Source organism: Hyla sarda, chromosome 1 (assembly GCF_029499605.1).
Source record: "Hyla sarda isolate aHylSar1 chromosome 1, aHylSar1.hap1, whole genome shotgun sequence".
Lineage (NCBI taxonomy): Eukaryota > Metazoa > Chordata > Amphibia > Anura > Hylidae > Hyla > Hyla sarda.
The window spans coordinates 259994357-260019549 of NC_079189.1; the positions used below are offsets into that span (position 1 = coordinate 259994357).

The 25193-nt window shown below is 50.4% G+C and overlaps 16 pseudogenes; all 16 read left to right on the top strand.

Moving 5' to 3' along the window:
• The first annotated feature begins 767 nt into the window (after positions 1-767).
• On the top strand, positions 768-887 carry LOC130324100 (5S ribosomal RNA; annotated as a pseudogene).
• Positions 888-2744: 1857 nt separating this feature from the next.
• On the top strand, positions 2745-2864 carry LOC130320416 (5S ribosomal RNA; annotated as a pseudogene).
• Positions 2865-4536: 1672 nt separating this feature from the next.
• On the top strand, positions 4537-4656 carry LOC130352198 (5S ribosomal RNA; annotated as a pseudogene).
• A 1029-nt stretch (positions 4657-5685) lies between these two features.
• Positions 5686-5805, top strand: LOC130323211 (5S ribosomal RNA; annotated as a pseudogene).
• Positions 5806-7870: 2065 nt separating this feature from the next.
• LOC130351238 (5S ribosomal RNA) lies at positions 7871-7990 on the top strand (annotated as a pseudogene).
• Positions 7991-10835: 2845 nt separating this feature from the next.
• Positions 10836-10955, top strand: LOC130352199 (5S ribosomal RNA; annotated as a pseudogene).
• An 827-nt stretch (positions 10956-11782) lies between these two features.
• LOC130323220 (5S ribosomal RNA) lies at positions 11783-11902 on the top strand (annotated as a pseudogene).
• Positions 11903-12174: 272 nt separating this feature from the next.
• LOC130351980 (5S ribosomal RNA) lies at positions 12175-12294 on the top strand (annotated as a pseudogene).
• Positions 12295-13196: 902 nt separating this feature from the next.
• On the top strand, positions 13197-13316 carry LOC130347063 (5S ribosomal RNA; annotated as a pseudogene).
• Positions 13317-13588: 272 nt separating this feature from the next.
• On the top strand, positions 13589-13708 carry LOC130352094 (5S ribosomal RNA; annotated as a pseudogene).
• Positions 13709-14604: 896 nt separating this feature from the next.
• On the top strand, positions 14605-14724 carry LOC130316767 (5S ribosomal RNA; annotated as a pseudogene).
• Positions 14725-17982: 3258 nt separating this feature from the next.
• On the top strand, positions 17983-18102 carry LOC130352201 (5S ribosomal RNA; annotated as a pseudogene).
• An 827-nt stretch (positions 18103-18929) lies between these two features.
• On the top strand, positions 18930-19049 carry LOC130323231 (5S ribosomal RNA; annotated as a pseudogene).
• Positions 19050-19321: 272 nt separating this feature from the next.
• On the top strand, positions 19322-19441 carry LOC130352210 (5S ribosomal RNA; annotated as a pseudogene).
• A 902-nt stretch (positions 19442-20343) lies between these two features.
• On the top strand, positions 20344-20463 carry LOC130316789 (5S ribosomal RNA; annotated as a pseudogene).
• Positions 20464-23532: 3069 nt separating this feature from the next.
• LOC130351248 (5S ribosomal RNA) lies at positions 23533-23652 on the top strand (annotated as a pseudogene).
• The last annotated feature ends 1541 nt before the right edge of the window (positions 23653-25193 follow it).

The window sequence follows — 25193 nt, forward strand, 5'->3', positions numbered from 1 at the left end:
CTGCTCTTGTCAAATCGCAGACTGCTACCCAGCTTAGGGCCTGGTAAGTACTGGCATGGGAGATTGGCTGGGAATCCCGGGTGCTGTTAACATTTTGCTCTATTGCTGCCTTCCGCTCCGATAAGAATTTATTGATGCTTAAATCCACAGTATACAAGGTGTGAAGCTGTCGACGGCCATCCTAAGCTTAACGCGCCTGCTCTCGTCAGATCGCAGACTGGTACAGATCTTAGGGCCCGGTAAGTACCGGCATGGTACACTGGCTGGGAATCCCGGCTGCCGTTGACATTTTGCTCTGTTGCCGCCTTCCGTTCCGATTCCGAAAAGGATTTATTGATGCTTAAATGCACAGTATAAAGGGCGAGAAGCTGTCAACAGCCATCCTAAGCTGAACGCGCCTGCTCTCGTCAGATCGCAGACTGCTACCCAGCTTAGGGCCTGGTAAGTACCAGCATGGGAGACTGGCTGGGAATCCCAAGTGTCGTTGACATTTTGCTCTGTTGCCGCCTTCCGCTCCGATTCCGAAAAGGATTTATTGATGCTTAAATCCACAGTATACAGGGTGTGAAGATGTCTACGGCCATCCTGAGCTGAATGCGCCTGTTCTTGTCAGATCGCAGACTGCTACCCAGTTTCGGGCCCAGTAGGTACCAGCATGGGAAACTGGCTGGGAATCCCAAGTGCAGTTCACATTTTGCTCTGTTTCTGCTCCGATTCCGAAAATTATTTATTGATGCTTAAATCCACAGCATACAAAGTGTGAAGCTGTCAACGGCCATCCTAAGCTGAACGCACCTGCTCTCGTCAGATCGCAGACTGCTACCCAGCTTAGGGCCTGGTAAGTACCAGCATGGGAGACTGGCTGGGAATCCCGGGTGCAGTTGACATTTTAATTTGTTGCCGCCTTCCGCTCCGATTCGGAAAAGGATTTATTGATGCTTAAATCCACAATATACAGGGTGTGAAGCTGTCAACGGCCATCCTAAGCCTGAACGTGCCTGCTCTCCTCAGATTGCAGACTGCTGCCCGGCAGATACCGGCATGGGAGACTGGCTGGCAATCCAAGGTGCCATTGACATTTTGCTCTGTTGCCGCCTTCTTCTCCGATTAATAAAAATATTTATTGATGCTTAAATCCACAATATACAAGGCGTAAAGATGTCAACAGCCATCCTAAGCTGAACGCGCCTGCTCTCGTCAGATCGCAGACTGCTACCCAGCTTAGGGCCCAGTAAGTACCGACATGGGAGACTGGCTGGGAATCCCGGGTGCAGTTGATATTTTGCTCTGTTTCTGCTCCGATTTCGAAAATTATTTATTGATGCTTAAATCCACAGTATACAAAGTGTGAAGCTGTCAACGGCCATCCTAAGCTTAACACGCCTGCTCTCGTCAGATCGCAGACTGCTACCCAGCTTAGGGCCTGGTAAGTACCAGCATGGGAGACAGGCTGGGAATCCCGGGTGCAGATGACATTTTAATCTGTTGCCGCCTTCCGCTCCGATTCGGAAAAGGATTTATTGATGCTTAAATCCACAATATACAGCGTGTGAAGCTGTCAATGGCCATCCTAAGCCTGAACGTGCCTGCTCTCCTCAGATCGCAGACTGCTGCCCGGCAGATACAGGCATGGGAGACTGGCTGGCAATCCAAGGTGCCATTGACATTTTGCTCTGTTGCCGCCTTCCTCTCCGATTAATAAAAATATTTATTGATGCTTAAATCCACAATATACAAGGCGTGAAGATGTCAATGGCCATCCTAAGCTGAACGCGCCTGCTCTCGTCAGATCGCAGACTGCTACCCAGATTAGGGCCCAGTAAGTACCGGCATGGGAGACTGGCTGGGAATCCCGGGTGCAGTTGACATTTTGCTCTGTTGCCGCCTTCCGTTCCGATTCCGAAAAGGATTTATTGATGCTTAAATGCACAGTATAAAAAGCATGAAGCTGTCAATGGCCATCCTAAGCTGAACGCGCCTGCTCTCGTCAGATCACAGACTGCTACCCAGCTTAGGGCCCGGTAAGTACTGGCATGGGACACTGGCTGGGAATCCCGGCTGCCGTTGACATTTTGCTCTGTTGCCGCCTTCCGTTCCAAAAAGGATTTATTGATGCTTAAATGCACAGTATAAAGGGCAAGAAGCTGTCAACGGCCATCCTAAGCTGAACGCGCCTGCTCTCGTCAGATCGCAGACTGCTACCCAGCTTAGGGCCTGGTAAGTACCAGCATGGGAGACTGGCTGGGAATCCCGGGTGCAGTTGATATTTTAATCTGTTGCCGCCTTCCGCTCCGATTCGGAAAAGGATTTATTGATGCTTAAATGCACAGTATAAAGGACATGAAGCTGTCAACAGCCATCCTAAGCTGAACGCGCCTGCTCTAATCAGATCGCAGACTGCTACCCAGCTTAGGGCCCCGTAAGTACCAGCATGGGAGACTGGCTGGGAATCTTAGGTGTTGTTGACATTTTGCTCTGTAGCTCTGTAGACATTTGCTCCGATTCCGAAAAGGATTTATTGATGCTTAAATCCACAGTATACAGGGTGTGAAGCCGTCTACGGCTATCCTAAGCTGAATGCGCCTGTTCTTGTCAGATCGCAGACTGCTGCCCGGCAAGTACGGGCATGGGAGACTAGCTGGCAATCCAAGGTGCTATTGACATTTTGCTCTGTTGCCGCCTTCCTCTCCGATTAAAAAAATATTTATTGATGCTTAAATCCACAATATACAAGGCGTGAAGATGTCAACGGCCATCCTAAGCTGAACGCGCCTGCTCTCGTCAGATCGCAGACTGCTACCCAGCTTAGGGCCCGGTAAGTACTGGCATGGGAGACTGGCTGGGAATCCCGGGTGCCGTTGACATTTTGCTCTATTGCTGCCTTCCGCTCCGATTCCGAAAATAATTTATTGATGCTTAAATCCACAGTATACAAGGTGTGAAGCTGTCGACGGCCATCCTAAGCTTAACGCGCCTGCTCTCGTCAGATCGCAGACTGGTACAGATCTTAGGGCCCGGTAAGTACCGGCATGGGACACTGGCTATGAATGCCCGGCTGCCGTTGACATTTTGCTCTGTTGCCGCCTTCCGTTCCGATTCCGAAAAGGATTTATTGATGCTTAAATGCACAGTATAAAGGGCAAGAAGCTGTCAACGGCCATCCTAAGCTGAACGTGCCTGCTCTCGTCAGATCGCAGACTGCTACCCAGCTTAGGGCCCGGTAAGTAAAAGCATGGGAGACTGGCTGGGAATCCCAGGTGTCGTTGACATTTTGCTCTGTTGCCGCCTTCCGTTCCGATTCCGAAAAGGATTTATTGATGCTTAAATCCACAGTATACAGGGTGTGAAGATGTCTACAGCCATCCTAAGCTGAATGCGCCTGTTCTCGTCAGATCGCAGACTGCTACCCAGCTTCGGGCCTGGTAAGTACCAGCATGGGAGACTGGCTGGGAATCCCGAGTACAGTTGACATTTTGCTCTGTTTCTGCTCCGATTCCGAAAATTATTTATTGATGCTTAAATCCACAGTATACAAAGTGTGAAGCTGTCAACGGCCATCCTAAGCTGAACGCGCCTGCTCTCGTCAGATCGCAGACTGCTAGGGCCTGGTAAGTACCAGCATGGGAGATTGGCCGTGAATCCCGGGTGCAGTTGACATTTTAATCTGTTGCCGCCTTCCGCTCCGATTCGGAAAAGGATTTATTGATGCTTAAATCCACAATATACAGGGTGTGAAGCTGTCAACGGCCATCCTAAGCCTGAACGTGCCTGCTCTCCTCAGATCGCAGACTGCTGCCCGGCAGATATCGGCATGGGAGACTGGCTGGCAATCCAAGGTGCCATTGACATTTTGCTCTGTTGCCGCCTTCTTCTCCGATTAATAAAAATATTTATTGATGCTTAAATCCACAATATACAAGGCGTAAAGATGTCAACAGCCATCCTAAGCTGAACGCGCCTGCTCTTGTCAGATCGCAGACTGCTACCCAGCTTAGGGCCCAGTAAGTACCGGCATGGGAGACTGGCTGGGGATCCCGGGTGCAGTTGACATTTTGCTCTGTTGCCGCCTTCCGCTCCGATTCGGAAAAGGATTTATTGATGCTTAAATGCACAGTATAAAGGGCGTGAAGCTGTCAACGGCCATCCTAAGCTGAACGCGCCTGCTCTCGTCAGATTGCAGACTGGTACAGATCTTAGGGCCCGGTAAGTACCGACATGGGACACTGGCTGGGAATCCCGGCTGCCGTTGACATTTTGCTCTGTTGCCGCCTTCCGTTCCGATTCCGAAAAGGATTTATTGATGCTTAAATCCACAATATACAAGGCATAAAGATGTCAACAGCCATCCTAAGCTGAACGCGCCTGCTCTCGTCAGATCACAGACTGCTACCCAGCTTAGGGCCCAGTAAGTACCGACATGGGAGACTGGCTGGGATTCCCGAGTGCAGTTGACATTTTGCTCTGTTGCCGCCTTCCGCTCCGATTCGGAAAATGATTTATTGATGCTTAAATGCACAGTATAAAGGCTGTGAAGCTGTCAACTGCCATCCTAAGCTGAACGCGCCTGCTCTCGTCAGATCGCAGACTGCTACCCAGCTTAGGGCCTGGTAAGTACCAGCATGGGAGACTGGCTGGGAATCCCAGGTGTTGTTGACATTTTGCTCTGTAGCCGCCTTCCGCTCCGATTCCGAAAAGGATTTATTGATGCTTAAATCCACAGTATACAGGGTGTGAAGCCGTCTATGGCTATCCTAAGCTGAATGTGCCTGTTCTTGTCAGATCGCAGACTGGTGCCCGGCTATTGACATTTTGCTCTGTTGCCGCCTTCCTCTCTGATTCCGAAAAGGATTTATTGATGCTAAAATGCACAGTATAAAAAGCATGAAGCTGTCAATGGCCATCCTAAGATGAACGCGCCTGCTCTCGTCAGATCGCAGACTGCTACCCAGCTTAGGGCCTGGTAAGTACCAGCATGGGAGACTGGCTGGGAATCCCGGGTGCAGTTGACATTTTAATCTGTTGCCGCCTTCCGCTCCGATTCGGAAAAGGATTTAATGATGCTTAAATCCACAGTATACAAGGTGTGAAGCTGTCGACGGCCATCCTAAGCTTAACGCGCCTGCTCTCGTCAGATCGCAGACTGGTACAGATCTTAGGGCCCGGTAAGTACCGGCATGGGAGACTGGCTGGGAATCCCGGCTGCCGTTGACATTTTGCTATTTTGCCGCCTTCCGTTCCGATTCCGAAAAGGATTTATTGATGCTTAAATGCACAGTATAAAGGGCGAAAAGCTGTCAACGGCCATCCTAAGCTGAACGCGCCTGCTCTCCTCAGATCGCAGACTGCTGCCCGGCAGATACCGGCATGGGAGACTGGCTGGCAATCCAAGGTGCCATTGACATTTTGCTCTGTTGCCGCCTTCTTCTCCGATTAATAAAAATATTTATTGATGCTTAAATCCACAATATACAAGGCGTAAAGATGTCAACAGCCATCCTAAGCTGAACGCGCCTGCTCTTGTCAGATCGCAGACTGCTACCCAGCTTAGGGCCCAGTAAGTACCGGCATGGGAGACTGGCTGGGGATCCCGGGTGCAGTTGACATTTTGCTCTGTTGCCGCCTTCCGCTCCGATTCGGAAAAGGTTTTATTGATGCTTAAATGCACAGTATAAAGGGCGTGAAGCTGTCAACAGCCATCCTAAGCTGAACGCGCCTGCTCTCGTCAGATCGCAGACTGCTACCCAGCTTAGGGCCCGGTAAGTACCAGCATGGGAGACTGGCTGGGAATCCCAGGTGTTGTTGACATTTTGCTCTGTAGCCGCCTTCCGCTCCGATTCCGAAAAGGATTTATTGATGCTTAAATGCACAGAATAAAGGGCGAAAAGCTGTCAACGGCCATCCTAAGCTGAACGCGCCTGCTCTCCTCAGATCGCAGACTGCTGCCCGGCAGATACCGGCATGGGAGACTGGCTGGCAATCCAAGGTGCCATTGACATTTTGCTCTGTTGCCGCCTTCTTCTCCGATTAATAAAAATATTTATTGATGCTTAAATCCACAATATACAAGGCGTAAAGATGTCAACAGCCATCCTAAGCTGAACGCGCCTGCTCTTGTCAGATCGCAGACTGCTACCCAGCTTAGGGCCCAGTAAGTACCGGCATGGGAGACTGGCTGGGAATCCCGGGTGCAGTTGACAATTTGCTCTGTTGCCGCCTACCGTTCCGATTCCGAAAAGGATTTATTGATGCTTAAATGCACAGTATAAAAAGCATGAAGCTGTCAATGGCCATCCTAAGCTGAATGCGCCTGCTCTTGTCAGATCGCAGACTGCTACCCAGCTTAGGGCCTGGTAAGTACCAGCCTGGGAGACTGGCTGGGAATCCTGGGTGCCGTTGACATTTTAATCTGTTGCCGCCTTCCGCTCCGATTCGGAAAAGGATTTATTGATGCTTAAATGCACAGTATAAAGGGCGTGAAACCGTCAACGGCCATCCTAAGCTGAACGCGCCAGCTCTCGTCAGATCGCAGACTGCTACCCAGCTTAGGGCCCGGTAAGTACCAGCATGGGAGACTGGCTGGGAATCCCAGGTGTTGTAGACATTTTGCTCTGTAGCCGCCTTCCGCTCCGATTCCGAAAAGGATTTATTGATGCTTAAATCCACAGTATACAGGATGTGAAGCATTCTACGGCTATCCTAAGCTGAATGCGCCTGTTCTTGTCAGATCGCAGACTGCTGCCCGGCAAGTACGGGCATGGGAGACTGGCTGGCAATCCAAGGTGCTATTGAAATTTTGCTCTGTTGCCGCCTTCCTCTTCGATTTAAAAAAATATTTATTGATGCTTAAATCCACAGTATACAAGGCATGAAGATGTCAACGGCCATCCTAAGCTGAACGCGCCTGTTCTCGTCAGATCGCAGACTGCTACGCAGCTTAGGGCCCAGTAAGTACCGGCATGAGAGACTGGCTGGGAATCCCGGGTGCTGTTGACAATTTGCTCTGTTGCCGCCTTCCGTTCCGATTCCGAAAAGGATTTATTGATGCTTAAATGCACAGTATAAAAAGCATGAAGCTGTCAATGGCCATCCTAAGCTGAATGCGCCTGCTCTTGTCAGATCGCAGACTGCTACCCAGCTTAGGGCCTGGTAAGTACTGGCATGGGAGACTGGCTGGGAATCCCGGGTGCTGTTTACATTTTGCTCTATTGCTGCCTTCCGCTCCGATAAGAATTTATTGATGCTTAAATCCACAGTATACAAGGTGTGAAGCTGTCGACGGCCATCCTAAGCTTAACGCGCCTGCTCTCGTCAGATCGCAGACTGGTACAGATCTTAGGGCCCGGTAAGTACCGGCATGGTACACTGGCTGGGAATCCCGGCTGCCGTTGACATTTTGCTCTGTTGCCGCCTTCCGTTCCGATTCCGAAAAGGATTTATTGATGCTTAAATGCACAGTATAAAGGGCGAGAAGCTGTCAACAGCCATCCTAAGCTGAACGCGCCTGCTCTCGTCAGATCGCAGACTGCTACCCAGCTTAGGGCCTGGTAAGTACCAGCATGGGAGACTGGCTGGGAATCCCAAGTGTCGTTGACATTTTGCTCTGTTGCCGCCTTCCGCTCCGATTCCGAAAAGGATTTATTGATGCTTAAATCCACAGTATACAGGGTGTGAAGATGTCTACGGCCATCCTGAGCTGAATGCGCCTGTTCTTGTCAGATCGCAGACTGCTACCCAGCTTCGGGCCCAGTAGGTACCAGCATGGGAAACTGGCTGGGAATCCCAAGTGCAGTTGACATTTTGCTCTGTTTCTGCTCCGATTCCGAAAATTATTTATTGATGCTTAAATCCACAGTATACAAAGTGTGAAGCTGTCAACGGCCATCCTAAGCTGAACGCGCCTGCTCTCGTCAGATCGCAGACTGCTACCCAGCTTAGGGCCTGGTAAGTACCAGCATGGGAGACTGGCTGGGAATCCCGGGTGCAGTTGACATTTTAATCTGTTGCCGCCTTCCGCTCCGATTCGGAAAAGGATTTATTGATGCTTAAATCCACAATATACAGGGTGTGAAGCTGTCAACGGCCATCCTAAGCCTGAACGTGCCTGCTCTCCTCAGATTGCAGACTGCTGCCCGGCAGATACCGGCATGGGAGACTGGCTGGCAATCCAAGGTGCCATTGACATTTTGCTCTGTTGCCGCCTTCTTCTCCGATTAATAAAAATATTTATTGATGCTTAAATCCACAATATACAAGGCGTAAAGATGTCAACAGCCATCCTAAGCTGAACGCGCCTGCTCTCGTCAGATCGCAGACTGCTACCCAGCTTAGGGCCCAGTAAGTACCGACATGGGAGACTGGCTGGGAATCCCGGGTGCAGTTGACATTTTGCTCTGTTTCTGCTCCGATTCCGAAAATTATTTATTGATGCTTAAATCCACAGTATACAAAGTGTGAAGCTGTCAACGGCCATCCTAAGCTTAACACGCCTGCTCTCGTAAGATCGCAGACTGCTACCCAGCTTAGGGCCTGGTAAGTACCAGCATGGGAGACAGGCTGGGAATCCCGGGTGCAGTTGACATTTTAATCTGTTGCCGCCTTCCGCTCCGATTCGGAAAAGGATTTATTGATGCTTAAATCCACAATATACAGCGTGTGAAGCTGTCAATGGCCATCCTAAGCCTGAACGTGCCTGCTCTCCTCAGATCGCAGACTGCTGCCCGGCAGATACAGGCATGGGAGACTGGCTGGCAATCCAAGGTGCCATTGACATTTTGCTCTGTTGCCGCCTTCCTCTCCGATTAATAAAAATATTTATTGATGCTTAAATCCACAATATACAAGGCGTGAAGATGTCAATGGCCATCCTAAGCTGAACGCGCCTGCTCTCGTCAGATCGCAGACTGCTACCCAGATTAGGGCCCAGTAAGTACCGGCATGGGAGACTGGCTGGGAATCCCGGGTGCAGTTGACATTTTGCTCTGTTGCCGCCTTCCGTTCCGATTCCGAAAAGGATTTATTGATGCTTAAATGCACAGTATAAAAAGCATGAAGCTGTCAATGGCCATCCTAAGCTGAACGCGCCTGCACTCGTCAGATCACAGACTGCTACCCAGCTTAGGGCCCGGTAAGTACTGGCATGGGAGGCTGGCTGGGAATCCCGGTTGCCGTTGACATTTTGCTCTATTGCTCCGATTCCGAAAAGAATTTATTGATGCTTAAATCCACAGTATACAAGGTGTGAAGCTGTCGACGGCCATCCTAAGCTTAACGCGCCTGCTCTCGTCAGATCGCAGACTGGTACAGATCTTAGGGCCCGGTAAGTACCGGCATGGGACACTGGCTATGAATGCCCGGCTGCCGTTGACATTTTGCTCTGTTGCCGCCTTCCGTTCCGATTCCGAAAAGGATTTATTGATGCTTAAATGCACAGTATAAAGGGCAAGAAGCTGTCAACGGCCATCCTAAGCTGAACGTGCCTGCTCTCGTCAGATCGCAGACTGCTACCCAGCTTAGGGCCCGGTAAGTAAAAGCATGGGAGACTGGCTGGGAATCCCAGGTGTCGTTGACATTTTGCTCTGTTGCCGCCTTCCGTTCCGATTCCGAAAAGGATTTATTGATGCTTAAATCCACAGTATACAGGGTGTGAAGATGTCTACAGCCATCCTAAGCTGAATGCGCCTGTTCTCGTCAGATCGCAGACTGCTACCCAGCTTCGGGCCTGGTAAGTACCAGCATGGGAGACTGGCTGGGAATCCCGAGTACAGTTGCCATTTTGCTCTGTTTCTGCTCCGATTCCGAAAATTATTTATTGATGCTTAAATCCACAGTATACAAAGTGTGAAGCTGTCAACGGCCATCCTAAGCTGAACGCGCCTGCTCTCGTCAGATCGCAGACTGCTAGGGCCTGGTAAGTACCAGCATGGGAGACTGGCCGTGAATCCCGGGTGCAGTTGACATTTTAATCTGTTGCCGCCTTCCGCTCCGATTCGGAAAAGGATTTATTGATGCTTAAATCCACAATATACAGGGTGTGAAGCTGTCAACGGCCATCCTAAGCCTGAACGTGCCTGCTCTCCTCAGATCGCAGACTGCTGCCCGGCAGATACCGGCATGGGAGACTGGCTGGCAATCCAAGGTGCCATTGACATTTTGCTCTGTTGCCGCCTTCTTCTCCGATTAATAAAAATATTTATTGATGCTTAAATCCACAATATACAAGGCGTAAAGATGTCAACAGCCATCCTAAGCTGAACGCGCCTGCTCTTGTCAGATCGCAGACTGCTACCCAGCTTAGGGCCCAGTAAGTACCGGCATGGGAGACTGGCTGGGGATCCCGGGTGCAGTTGACATTTTGCTCTGTTGCCGCCTTCCGCTCCGATTCGGAAAAGGATTTATTGATGCTTAAATGCACAGTATAAAGGGCGTGAAGCTGTCAACGGCCATCCTAAGCTGAACGCGCCTGCTCTCGTCAGATTGCAGACTGGTACAGATCTTAGGGCCCGGTAAGTACCGACATGGGACACTGGCTGGGAATCCCGGCTGCCGTTGACATTTTGCTCTGTTGCCGCCTTCCGTTCCGATTCCGAAAAGGATTTATTGATGCTTAAATCCACAATATACAAGGCATAAAGATGTCAACAGCCATCCTAAGCTGAACGCGCCTGCTCTCGTCAGATCACAGACTACTACCCAGCTTAGGGCCCAGTAAGTACCGACATGGGAGACTGGCTGGGATTCCCGAGTGCAGTTGACATTTTGCTCTGTTGCCGCCTTCCGCTCCGATTCGGAAAATGATTTATTGATGCTTAAATACACAGTATAAAGGCTGTGAAGCTGTCAACTGCCATCCTAAGCTGAACGCGCCTGCTCTCGTCAGATCGCAGACTGCTACCCAGCTTAGGGCCTGGTAAGTACCAGCATGGGAGACTGGCTGGGAATCCCAGGTGTTGTTGACATTTTGCTCTGTAGCCGCCTTCCGCTCCGATTCCGAAAAGGATTTATTGATGCTTAAATCCACAGTATACAGGGTGTGAAGCCGTCTATGGCTATCCTAAGCTGAATGTGCCTGTTCTTGTCAGATCGCAGACTGGTGCCCGGCTATTGACATTTTGCTCTGTTGCCGCCTTCCTCTCTGATTCCGAAAAGGATTTATTGATGCTAAAATGCACAGTATAAAAAGCATGAAGCTGTCAATGGCCATCCTAAGATGAACGCGCCTGCTCTCGTCAGATCGCAGACTGCTACCCAGCTTAGGGCCTGGTAAGTACCAGCATGGGAGACTGGCTGGGAATCCCGGGTGCAGTTGACATTTTAATCTGTTGCCGCCTTCCGCTCCGATTCGGAAAAGGATTTATTGATGCTTAAATCCACAGTATACAAGGTGTGAAGCTGTCGACGGCCATCCTAAGCTTAACGCGCCTGCTCTCGTCAGATCGCAGACTGCTGCCCGGCAGATACCGGCATGGGAGACTGGCTGGCAATCCAAGGTGCCATTGACATTTTGCTCTGTTGCCGCCTTCGTCTCCGATTAATAAAAATATTTATTGATGCTTAAATCCACAATATACAAGGCGTAAAGATGTCAACAGCCATCCTAAGCTGAACGCGCCTGCTCTTGTCAGATCGCAGACTGCTACCCAGCTTAGGGCCCAGTAAGTACCGGCATGGGAGACTGGCTGGGGATCCCGGGTGCAGTTGACATTTTGCTCTGTTGCCGCCTTCCGCTCCGATTCGGAAAAGGTTTTATTGATGCTTAAATGCACAGTATAAAGGGCGTGAAGCTGTCAACAGCCATCCTAAGCTGAACGCGCCTGCTCTCGTCAGATCGCAGACTGCTACCCAGCTTAGGGCCCGGTAAGTACCAGCATGGGAGACTGGCTGGGAATCCCAGGTGTTGTTGACATTTTGCTCTGTAGCCGCCTTCCGCTCCGATTCCGAAAAGGATTTATTGATGCTTAAATCCACAGTATACAGGGTGTGAAGCCGTCTACGGCTATCCTAAGCTGAATGTGCCTGTTCTTGTCAGATCGCAGACTGCTGCCCGGTAAGTACGGGCATGGGAGACTGGCTGGCAATCCAAGGTGCTATTGACATTTTGCTCTGTTGCCGCCTTCCGCTTTGATTCCGAAAAGGATTTATTGATGCTTAAATGCACAGTATAAAAAGCATGAAGCTGTCAATGGCCATCCTAAGCTGAACGCGCCTGCTCTCGTCAGATCGCAGACTGCTACCCAGCTTAGGGCCCGGTAAGTACTGGCATGGGAGACTGCCTGGGAATCCCGGGTGCCGTTGACATTTTGCTCTATTGCTGCCTTCCGCTCCGATTCCGAAAATAATTTATTGATGCTTAAATCCACAGTATACAAGGTGTGAAGCTGTCGACGGCCATCCTAAGCTTAACGTGCCTGCTCTCGTCAGAACGCATACTGGTACAGATCTTAGGGCCCGGTAAGTACCGGCATGGGAGACTGGCTGGGAATCCCGGCTGCCGTTGACATTTTGCTATTTTGCCGCCTTCCGTTCCGATTCCGAAAAGGATTTATTGATGCTTAAATGCACAGTATAAAGGGCGAAAAGCTGTCAACGGCCATCCTAAGCTGAACGTGCCTGCTCTTGTCAGATCGCAGACTGCTACCCAGCTTAGGGCCTGGTAAGTACTGGCATGGGAGACTGGCTGAGAATCCCGGTTGCCATTGCCATTGCCATTGACATCTTGCTCTATTGCTGCCTTCCGCTCCGATTCCGAAAAGAATTTATTGATGCTTAAATCCACAGTATACAAGGTGTGAAGCTGTCGACGGCCATCCTAAGCTTAACGCGCCTGCTCTCGTCAGATCGCAGACTGGTACAGATCTTAGGGCCCGGTAAGTACCGGCATGGGACACTGGCTGGGAATCTAGGCTGCCGTTGACATTTTGCTCTGTTGCCGCCTTCCGTTCCGATTCCGAAAATAATTTATTGATGCTTAAATCCACAGTATACAAGGTGTGAAGCTGTCGACGGCCATCCTAAGTTTAACGCGCCTGCTCTCGTCAGATCGCAAACTGGTACAGATCTTAGGGACCGGTAAGTACCGGCATGGGACACTGGCTGGGAATCCCGGCTGCCGTTGACATTTTGCTCTGTTGCCGCGTTCCGTTCCGATTCCGAAAAGGATTTATTGATGCTTAAATGCACAGTATACAAAGTGTGAAGCTGTCAACGGCCATCCTAAGCTGAACGCGCCTGCTCTCGTCAGATCGCAGACTGATACCCAGCTTAGGGCCCGGTAAGTACCAGCATGGGAGACTGGCTGGGAATCCCAGGTGTTGTTGACATTTTGCTCTGTAGCCGCCTTCCGCTCCGATTCCGAAAAGGATTTATTGATGCTTAAATCCACAGTATACAGGGTGTGAAGCCGTCTACGGCTATCCTAAGCTGAATGTGCCTGTTCTTGTCAGATCGCAGACTGCTGCCCGGTAAGTACGGGCATGGGAGACTGGCTGGCAATCCAAGGTGCTATTGACATTTTGCTCTGTTGCCGCCTTCCGCTTTGATTCCGAAAAGGATTTATTGATGCTTAAATGCACAGTATAAAAAGCATGAAGCTGTCAATGGCCATCCTAAGCTGAACGCGCCTGCTCTCGTCAGATCGCAGACTGCTACCCAGCTTAGGGCCCGGTAAGTACTGGCATGGGAGACTGCCTGGGAATCCCGGGTGCCGTTGACATTTTGCTCTATTGCTGCCTTCCGCTCCGATTCCGAAAATAATTTATTGATGCTTAAATCCACAGTATACAAGGTGTGAAGCTGTCGACGGCCATCCTAAGCTTAACGTGCCTGCTCTCGTCAGAACGCATACTGGTACAGATCTTAGGGCCCGGTAAGTACCGGCATGGGAGACTGGCTGGGAATCCCGGCTGCCGTTGACATTTTGCTATTTTGCCGCCTTCCGTTCCGATTCCGAAAAGGATTTATTGATGCTTAAATGCACAGTATAAAGGGCGAAAAGCTGTCAACGGCCATCCTAAGCTGAACGCGCCTGCTCTTGTCAGATCGCAGACTGCTACCCAGCTTAGGGCCCGGTAAGTACTGGCATGGGAGACTGGCTGAGAATCCCGGTTGCCATTGCCATTGACATCTTGCTCTATTGCTGCCTTCCGCTCCGATTCCGAAAAGAATTTATTGATGCTTAAATCCACAGTATACAAGGTGTGAAGCTGTCGACGGCCATCCTAAGCTTAACGCGCCTGCTCTCGTCAGATCGCAGACTGGTACAGATCTTAGGGCCCGGTAAGTACCGGCATGGGACACTGGCTGGGAATCTAGGCTGCCGTTGACATTTTGCTCTGTTGCCGCCTTCCGTTCCGATTCCGAAAATAATTTATTGATGCTTAAATCCACAGTATACAAGGTGTGAAGCTGTCGACGGCCATCCTAAGTTTAACGCGCCTGCTCTCGTCAGATCGCAAACTGGTACAGATCTTAGGGACCGGTAAGTACCGGCATGGGACACTGGCTGGGAATCCCGGCTGCCGTTGACATTTTGCTCTGTTGCCGCGTTCCGTTCCGATTCCGAAAAGGATTTATTGATGCTTAAATGCACAGTATACAAAGTGTGAAGCTGTCAACGGCCATCCTAAGCTGAACGCGCCTGCTCTCGTCAGATCGCAGACTGATACCCAGCTTAGGGCCTGGTAAGTACCAGCATGGGAGACTGGCTGGGAATCCCGGGTGCCGTTGACATTTTAATCTGTTGCCGCCTTCCGCTCCGATTCGGAAAAGGATTTATTGATGCTTAAATGCACAGTATAAAGGGCGTGAAGCCGTCAACGGCCATCCTAAGCTGAACGCGCCAGCTCTCGTCAGATCGCAGACTGCTACCCAGCTTAGGGCCCGGTAAGTACCAGCATGGGAGACTGGCTGGGAATCCCAGGTGTTGTAGACATTTTGCTCTGTAGCCGCCTTCCGCTCCGATTCCGAAAAGGATTTATTGATGCTTAAATCCACAGTATACAGGGTGTGAAGCATTCTACGGCTATCCTAAGCTGAATGCGCCTGTTCTTGTCAGATCGCAGACTGCTGCCCGGCAAGTACGGGCATGGGAGACTGGCTGGCAATCCAAGGTGCTATTGAAATTTTGCTCTGTTGCCGCCTTCCTCTCCGATTTAAAAAAATATTTATTGATGCTTAAATCCACAGTATACAAGGCGTGAAGATGTCAACGGCCATCCTAAGCTGAACGCACCTGTTCTCGTCAGATCGCAGACTGCTACGCAGCTTAGGGCCCAGTAAGTACCGGCATGGGAGACTGGCTGGGAATCCCGGGTGCAGTTGACAATTTGCTCTGTTGCCGCCTACCGTTCCGATTCCGAAAAGGATTTATTGATGCTTAAATGCACAGTATAAAAAGCATGAAGCTGTCAATGGCCATCCTAAGCTGAATGCGCCTGCTCTTGTCAGATCGCAGACTGCTACCCAGCTTAGGGCCTGGTAAGTACCAGCCTGGGAGACTGGCTGGGAATCCTGGGTGCCGTTGACATTTTAATCTGTTGCCGCCTTCCGCTCCGATTCGGAAAAGGATTTATTGATGCTTAAATGCACAGTATAAAGGGCGTGAAGCCGTCAACGGCCATCCTAAGCTGAACGCGCCAGCTCTCGTCAGATCGCAGACTGCTACCCAGCTTAGGGCCCGGTAAGTACCAGCATGGGAGACTGGCTGGGAATCCCAGGTGTTGTAGACATTTTGCTCTGTAGCCGCCTTCCGCTCCGATTCCGAAAAGGATTTATTGATGCTTAAATCCACAGTATACAGGATGTGAAGCATTCTACGGCTATCCTAAGCTGAATGCGCCTGTTCTTGTCAGATCGCAGACTGCTGCCCGGCAAGTACGGGCATGGGAGACTGGCTGGCAATCCAAGGTGCTATTGAAATTTTGCTCTGTTGCCGCCTTCCTCTTCGATTTAAAAAAATATTTATTGATGCTTAAATCCACAGTATACAAGGCATGAAGATGTCAACGGCCATCCTAAGCTGAACGCGCCTGTTCTCGTCAGATCGCAGACTGCTACGCAGCTTAGGGCCCAGTAAGTACCGGCATGAGAGACTGGCTGGGAATCCCGGGTGCTGTTGACAATTTGCTCTGTTGCCGCCTTCCGTTCCGATTCCGAAAAGGATTTATTGATGCTTAAATGCACAGTATAAAAAGCATGAAGCTGTCAATGGCCATCCTAAGCTGAATGCGCCTGCTCTTGTCAGATCGCAGACTGCTACCCAGCTTAGGGCCTGGTAAGTACTGGCATGGGAGACTGGCTGGGAATCCCGGGTGCTGTTTACATTTTGCTCTATTGCTGCCTTCCGCTCCGATAAGAATTTATTGATGCTTAAATCCACAGTATACAAGGTGTGAAGCTGTCGACGGCCATCCTAAGCTTAACGCGCCTGCTCTCGTCAGATCGCAGACTGGTACAGATCTTAGGGCCCGGTAAGTACCGGCATGGTACACTGGCTGGGAATCCCGGCTGCCGTTGACATTTTGCTCTGTTGCCGCCTTCCGTTCCGATTCCGAAAAGGATTTATTGATGCTTAAATGCACAGTATAAAGGGCGAGAAGCTGTCAACAGCCATCCTAAGCTGAACGCGCCTGCTCTCGTCAGATCGCAGACTGCTACCCAGCTTAGGGCCTGGTAAGTACCAGCATGGGAGACTGGCTGGGAATCCCAAGTGTCGTTGACATTTTGCTCTGTTGCCGCCTTCCGCTCCGATTCCGAAAAGGATTTATTGATGCTTAAATCCACAGTATACAGGGTGTGAAGATGTCTACGGCCATCCTGAGCTGAATGCGCCTGTTCTTGTCAGATCGCAGACTGCTACCCAGCTTCGGGCCCAGTAGGTACCAGCATGGGAAACTGGCTGGGAATCCCAAGTGCAGTTGACATTTTGCTCTGTTTCTGCTCCGATTCCGAAAATTATTTATTGATGCTTAAATCCACAGTATACAAAGTGTGAAGCTGTCAACGGCCATCCTAAGCTGAACGCGCCTGCTCTCGTCAGATCGCAGACTGCTAGGGCCTGGTAAGTACCAGCATGGGAGACTGGCCGTGAATCCCGGGTGCAGTTGACATTTTAATCTGTTGCCGCCTTCCGCTCCGATTCGGAAAAGGATTTATTGATGCTTAAATCCACAATATACAGGGTGTGAAGCTGTCAACGGCCATCCTAAGCCTGAACGTGCCTGCTCTCCTCAGATCGCAGACTGCTGCCCGGCAGATACCGGCATGGGAGACTGGCTGGCAATCCAAGGTGCCATTGACATTTTGCTCTGTTGCCGCCTTCTTCTCCGATTAATTAAAAATATTTATTGATGCTTAAATCCACAATATACAAGGCGTAAAGATGTCAACAGCCATCCTAAGCTGAACGCGCCTGCTCTTGTCAGATCGCAGACTGCTACCCAGCTTAGGGCCCAGTAAGTACCGGCATGGGAGACTGGCTGGGGATCCCGGGTGCAGTTGACATTTTGCTCTGTTGCCGCCTTCCGCTCCGATTCGGAAAAGGATTTATTGATGCTTAAATGCACAGTATAAAGGGCGTGAAGCTGTCAACGGCCATCCTAAGCTGAACGCGCCTGCTCTCGTCAGATTGCAGACTGGTACAGATCTTAGGGCCCGGTAAGTACCGACATGGGACACTGGCTGGGAATCCCGGCTGCCGTTGACATTTTGCTCTGTTGCCGCCTTCCGTTCCGATTCCGAAAAGGATTTATTGATGCTTAAATCCACAATATACAAGGTATAAAGATGTCAACAGCCATCCTAAGCTGAACGCGCCTGCTCTCGTCAGATCACAGACTGCTACCCAGCTTAGGGCCCAGTAAGTACCGACATGGGAGACTGGCTGGGATTCCCGAGTGCAGTTGACATTTTGCTCTGTTGCCGCCTTCCGCTCCGATTCGGAAAATGATTTATTGATGCTTAAATACACAGTATAAAGGCTGTGAAGCTGTCAACTGCCATCCTAAGCTGAACGCGCCTGCTCTCGTCAGATCGCAGACTGCTACCCAGCTTAGGGCCTGGTAAGTACCAGCATGGGAGACTGGCTGGGAATCCCAGGTGTTGTTGACATTTTGCTCTGTAGCCGCCTTCCGCTCCGATTCCGAAAAGGATTTATTGATGCTTAAATCCACAGTATACAGGGTGTGAAGCCGTCTATGGCTATCCTAAGCTGAATGTGCCTGTTCTTGTCAGATCGCAGACTGGTGCCCGGCTATTGACATTTTGCTCTGTTGCCGCCTTCCTCTCTGATTCCGAAAAGGATTTATTGATGCTAAAATGCACAGTATAAAAAGCATGAAGCTGTCAATGGCCATCCTAAGATGAACGCGCCTGCTCTCGTCAGATCGCAGACTGCTACCCAGCTTAGGGCCTGGTAAGTACCAGCATGGGAGACTGGCTGGGAATCCCGGGTGCAGTTGACATTTTAATCTGTTGCCGCCTTCCGCTCCGATTCGGAAAAGGATTTATTGATGCTTAAATCCACAGTATACAAGGTGTGAAGCTGTCGACGGCCATCCTAAGCTTAACGCGCCTGCTCTCGTCAGATCGCAGACTGCTGCCCGGCAGATACCGGCATGGGAGACTGGCTGGCAATCCAAGGTGCCATTGACATTTTGCTCTGTTGCCGCCTTCTTCTCCGATTAATAAAAATATTTATTGATGCTTAAATCCACAATATACAAGGCGTAAAGATGTCAACAGCCATCCTAAGCTGAACGCGCCTGCTCTTGTCAGATCGCAGACTGCTACCCAGCTTAGGGCCCAGTAAGTACCGGCATGGGAGACTGGCTGGGGATCCCGGGTGCAGTTGACATTTTGCTCTGTTGCCGCCTTCCGCTCCGATTCGGAAAAGGTTTTATTGATGCTTAAATGCACAGTATAAAGGGCGTGAAGCTGTCAACAGCCATCCTAAGCTGAACGCGCCTGCTCTCGTCAGATCGCAGACTGCTACCCAGCTTAGGGCCCGGTAAGTACCAGCATGGGAGACTGGCTGGGAATCCCAGGTGTTGTTGACATTTTGCTCTGTAGCCGCCTTCCGCTCCGATTCCGAAAAGGATTTATTGATGCTTAAATCCACAGTATACAGGGTGTGAAGCCGTCTACGGCTATCCTAAGCTGAATGTGCCTGTTCTTGTCAGATCGCAGACTGCTGCCCGGTAAGTACGGGCATGGGAGACTGGCTGGCAATCCAAGGTGCTATTGACATTTTGCTCTGTTGCCGCCTTCCGCTTTGATTCCGAAAAGGATTTATTGATGCTTAAATGCACAGTATAAAAAGCATGAAGCTGTCAATGGCCATCCTAAGCTGAACGCGCCTGCTCTCGTCAGATCGCAGACTGCTACCCAGCTTAGGGCCCGGTAAGTACTGGCATGGGAGACTGCCTGGGAATCCCGGGTGCCGTTGACATTTTGCTCTATTGCTGCCTTCCGCTCCGATTCCGAAAATAATTTATTGATGCTTAAATCCACAGTATACAAGGTGTGAAGCTGTCGACGGCCATCCTAAGCTTAACGTGCCTGCTCTCGTCAGAACGCATACTGGTACAGATCTTAGGGCCCGGTAAGTACCGGCATGGGAGACTGGCTGGGAATCCCGGCTGCCGTTGACATTTTGCTATTTTGCCGCCTTCCGTTCCGATTCCGAAAAGGATTTATTGATGCTTAAATGCACAGTATAAAGGGCGAAAAGCTGTCAACGGCCATCCTAAGCTGAACGCGCCTGCTCTTGTCAGATCGCAGACTGCTACCCAGCTTAGGGCCCGGTAAGTACTGGCATGGGAGACTGGCTGAGAATCCCGGTTGCCATTGCCATTGCCATTGACATCTTGCTCTATTGCTGCCTTCCGCTCCGATTCCGAAAAGAATTTATTGATGCTTAAATCCACAGTATACAAGGTGTGAAGCTGTCGACGGCCATCCTAAGCTTAACGCGCCTGCTCTCGTCAGATCGCAGACTGGTACAGATCTTAGGGCCCGGTAAGTACCGGCATGGGACACTGGCTGGGAATCTAGGCTGCCGTTGACATTTTGCTCTGTTGCCGCCTTCCGTTCCGATTCCGAAAATAATTTATTGATGCTTAAATCCACAGTATACAAGGTGTGAAGCTGTCGACGGCCATCCTAAGTTTAACGCGCCTGCTCTCGTCAGATCGCAAACTGGTACAGATCTTAGGGACCGGTAAGTACCGGCATGGGACACTGGCTGGGAATCCCGGCTGCCGTTGACATTTTGCTCTGTTGCCGCGTTCCGTTCCGATTCCGAAAAGGATTTATTGATGCTTAAATGCACAGTATACAAAGTGTGAAGCTGTCAACGGCCATCCTAAGCTGAACGCGCCTGCTCTCGTCAGATCGCAGACTGATACCCAGCTTAGGGCCTGGTAAGTACCAGCATGGGAGACTGGCTGGGAATCCCGGGTGCCGTTGACATTTTAATCTGTTGCCGCCTTCCGCTCCGATTCGGAAAAGGATTTATTGATGCTTAAATGCACAGTATAAAGGGCGTGAAGCCGTCAACGGCCATCCTAAGCTGAACGCGCCAGCTCTCGTCAGATCGCAGACTGCTACCCAGCTTAGGGCCCGGTAAGTACCAGCATGGGAGACTGGCTGGGAATCCCAGGTGTTGTAGACATTTTGCTCTGTAGCCGCCTTCCGCTCCGATTCCGAAAAGGATTTATTGATGCTTAAATCCACAGTATACAGGGTGTGAAGCATTCTACGGCTATCCTAAGCTGAATGCGCCTGTTCTTGTCAGATCGCAGACTGCTGCCCGGCAAGTACGGGCATGGGAGACTGGCTGGCAATCCAAGGTGCTATTGAAATTTTGCTCTGTTGCCGCCTTCCTCTCCGATTTAAAAAAATATTTATTGATGCTTAAATCCACAGTATACAAGGCGTGAAGATGTCAACGGCCATCCTAAGCTGAACGCACCTGTTCTCGTCAGATCGCAGACTGCTACGCAGCTTAGGGCCCAGTAAGTACCGGCATGGGAGACTGGCTGGGAATCCCGGGTGCAGTTGACAATTTGCTCTGTTGCCGCCTACCGTTCCGATTCCGAAAAGGATTTATTGATGCTTAAATGCACAGTATAAAAAGCATGAAGCTGTCAATGGTCATCCTAAGCTGAATGCGCCTGCTCTTGTCAGATCGTAGACTGCTACCCAGCTTAGGGCCTGGTAAGTACCAGCCTGGGAGACTGGCTGGGAATCCTGGGTGCCGTTGACATTTTAATCTGTTGCCGCCTTCCGCTCCGATTCGGAAAAGGATTTATTGATGCTTAAATGCACAGTATAAAGGCTGTGAAGCCGTCAACGGCCATCCTAAGCTGAACGCGCCAGCTCTCGTCAGATCGCAGACTGCTACCCAGCTTAGGGCCCGGTAAGTACCAGCATGGGAGACTGGCTGGGAATCCCAGGTGTTGTAGACATTTTGCTCTGTAGCCGCCTTCCGCTCCGATTCCGAAAAGGATTTATTGATGCTTAAATCCACAGTATACAGGATGTGAAGCATTCTACGGCTATCCTAAGCTGAATGCGCCTGTTCTTGTCAGATCGCAGACTGCTGCCCGGCAAGTACGGGCATGGGAGACTGGCTGGCAATCCAAGGTGCTATTGAAATTTTGCTCTGTTGCCGCCTTCCTCTTCGATTTAAAAAAATATTTATTGATGCTTAAATCCACAGTATACAAGGCATGAAGATGTCAACGGCCATCCTAAGCTGAACGCGCCTGTTCTCGTCAGATCGCAGACTGCTACGCAGCTTAGGGCCCAGTAAGTACCGGCATGAGAGACTGGCTGGGAATCCCGGGTGCTGTTGACAATTTGCTCTGTTGCCGCCTTCCGTTCCGATTCCGAAAAGGATTTATTGATGCTTAAATGCACAGTATAAAAAGCATGAAGCTGTCAATGGCCATCCTAAGCTGAATGCGCCTGCTCTTGTCAGATCGCAGACTGCTACCCAGCTTAGGGCCTGGTAAGTACTGGCATGGGAGACTGGCTGGGAATCCCGGGTGCTGTTTACATTTTGCTCTATTGCTGCCTTCCGCTCCGATAAGAATTTATTGATGCTTAAATCCACAGTATACAAGGTGTGAAGCTGTCGACGGCCATCCTAAGCTTAACGCGCCTGCTCTCGTCAGATCGCAGACTGGTACAGATCTTAGGGCCCGGTAAGTACCGGCATGGTACACTGGCTGGGAATCCCGGCTGCCGTTGACATTTTGCTCTGTTGCCGCCTTCCGTTCCGATTCCGAAAAGGATTTATTGATGCTTAAATGCACAGTATAAAGGGCGAGAAGCTGTCAACAGCCATCCTAAGCTGAACGCGCCTGCTCTCGTCAAATCGCAGACTGCTACCCAGCTTAGGGCCTGGTAAGTACCAGCATGGGAGACTGGCTGGGAATCCCAAGTGTCGTTGACATTTTGCTCTGTTGCCGCCTTCCTCTCCGCTTTAAAAAAATATTTATTGATGCTTAAATCCACAGTATACAAGGCATGAAGATGTCAACGGCCATCCTAAGCTGAACGCGCCTGTTCTCGTCAGATCGCAGACTGCTACGCAGCTTAGGGCCCAGTAAGTACCGGCATGAGAGACTGGCTGGGAATCCCGGGTGCAGTTGACAATTTGCTCTGTTGCCGCCTTCCGTTCCGATTCCGAAAAGGATTTATTGATGCTTAAATGCACAGTATAAAAAGCATGAAGCTGTCAATGGCCATCCTAAGCTGAATGCGCCTGCTCTTGTCAGATCGCAGACTGCTACCCAGCTTAGGGCCTGGTAAGTACTGGCATGGGAGATTGGCTGGGAATCCCGGGTGCTGTTAACATTTTGCTCTATTGCTGCCTTCCGCTCCGATAAGAATTTATTGATGCTTAAATCCACAGTATACAAGGTGTGAAGCTGTCGACGGCCATCCTAAGCTTAACGCGCCTGCTCTCGTCAGATCGCAGACTGGTACAGATCTTAGGGCCCGGTAAGTACCGGCATGGTACACTGGCTGGGAATCCCGGCTGCCGTTGACATTTTGCTCTGTTGCCGCCTTCCGTTCCGATTCCGAAAAGGATTTATTGATGCTTAAATGCACAGTATAAAGGGCGAGAAGCTGTCAACAGCCATCCTAAGCTGAACGCGCCTGCTCTCGTCAGATCGCAGACTGCTACCCAGCTTAGGGCCTGGTAAGTACCAGCATGGGAGACTGGCTGGGAATCCCAAGTGTCGTTGACATTTTGCTCTGTTGCCGCCTTCCGCTCCGATTCCGAAAAGGATTTATTGATGCTTAAATCCACAGTATACAGGGTGTGAAGATGTCTACGGCCATCCTGAGCTGAATGCGCCTGTTCTTGTCAGATCGCAGACTGCTACCCAGCTTCGGGCCCAGTAGGTACCAGCATGGGAAACTGGCTGGGAATCCCAAGTGCAGTTGACATTTTGCTCTGTTTCTGCTCCGATTCCGAAAATTATTTATTGATGCTTAAATCCACAGTATACAAAGTGTGAAGCTGTCAACGGCCATCCTAAGCTGAACGCGCCTGCTCTCGTCAGATCGCAGACTGCTACCCAGCTTAGGGCCTGGTAAGTACCAGCATGGGAGACTGGCTGGGAATCCCGGGTGCAGTTGACATTTTAATCTGTTGCCGCCTTCCGCTCCGATTCGGAAAAGGATTTATTGATGCTTAAATCCACAATATACAGGGTGTGAAGCTGTCAACGGCCATCCTAAGCCTGAACGTGCCTGCTCTCCTCAGATTGCAGACTGCTGCCCGGCAGATACCGGCATGGGAGACTGGCTGGCAATCCAAGGTGCCATTGACATTTTGCTCTGTTGCCGCCTTCTTCTCCGATTAATAAAAATATTTATTGATGCTTAAATCCACAATATACAAGGCGTAAAGATGTCAACAGCCATCCTAAGCTGAACGCGCCTGCTCTCGTCAGATCGCAGACTGCTACCCAGCTTAGGGCCCAGTAAGTACCGACATGGGAGACTGGCTGGGAATCCCGGGTGCAGTTGACATTTTGCTCTGTTTCTGCTCCGATTCCGAAAATTATTTATTGATGCTTAAATCCACAGTATACAAAGTGTGAAGCTGTCAACGGCCATCCTAAGCTTAACACGCCTGCTCTCGTCAGATCGCAGACTGCTACCCAGCTTAGGGCCTGGTAAGTACCAGCATGGGAGACAGGCTGGGAATCCCGGGTGCAGTTGACATTTTAATCTGTTGCCGCCTTCCGCTCCGATTCGGAAAAGGATTTATTGATGCTTAAATCCACAATATACAGCGTGTGAAGCTGTCAATGGCCATCCTAAGCCTGAACGTGCCTGCTCTCCTCAGATCGCAGACTGCTGCCCGGCAGATACAGGCATGGGAGACTGGCTGGCAATCCAAGGTGCCATTGACATTTTGCTCTGTTGCCGCCTTCCTCTCCGATTAATAAAAATATTTATTGATGCTTAAATCCACAATATACAAGGCATGAAGATGTCAATGGCCATCCTAAGCTGATCGCGCCTGCTCTCGTCAGATCGCAGACTGCTACCCAGATTAGGGCCCAGTAAGTACCAGCATGGGAGACTGGCTGGGAATCCCGGGTGCAGTTGACATTTTGCTCTGTTGCCGCCTTCCGTTCCGATTCCGAAAAGGATTTATTGATGCTTAAATGCACAGTATAAAAAGCATGAAGCTGTCAATGGCCATCCTAAGCTGAACGCGCCTGCTCTCGTCAGATCACAGACTGCTACCCAGCTTAGGGCCCGGTAAGTACTGGCATGGGAGGCTGGCTGGGAATCCCGGTTGCCGTTGACATTTTGCTCTATTGCTCCGATTCCGAAAAGAATTTATTGATGCTTAAATCCACAGTATACAAGGTGTGAAGCTGTCGACGGCCATCCTAAGCTTAAAGCGCCTGCTCTCGTCAGATCGCAGACTGGTACAGATCTTAGGGCCCGGTAAGTACCGGCATGGGACACTGGCTGGGAATCCCGGCTGCCGTTGATATTTTAATCTGTTGCCGCCTTCCGCTCCGATTCGGAAAAGGATTTATTGATGCTTAAATGCACAGTATAAAGGACATGAAGCTGTCAACAGCCATCCTAAGCTGAACGCGCCTGCTCTAGTCAGATCGCAGACTGCTACCCAGCTTAGGGCCCCGTAAGTACCAGCA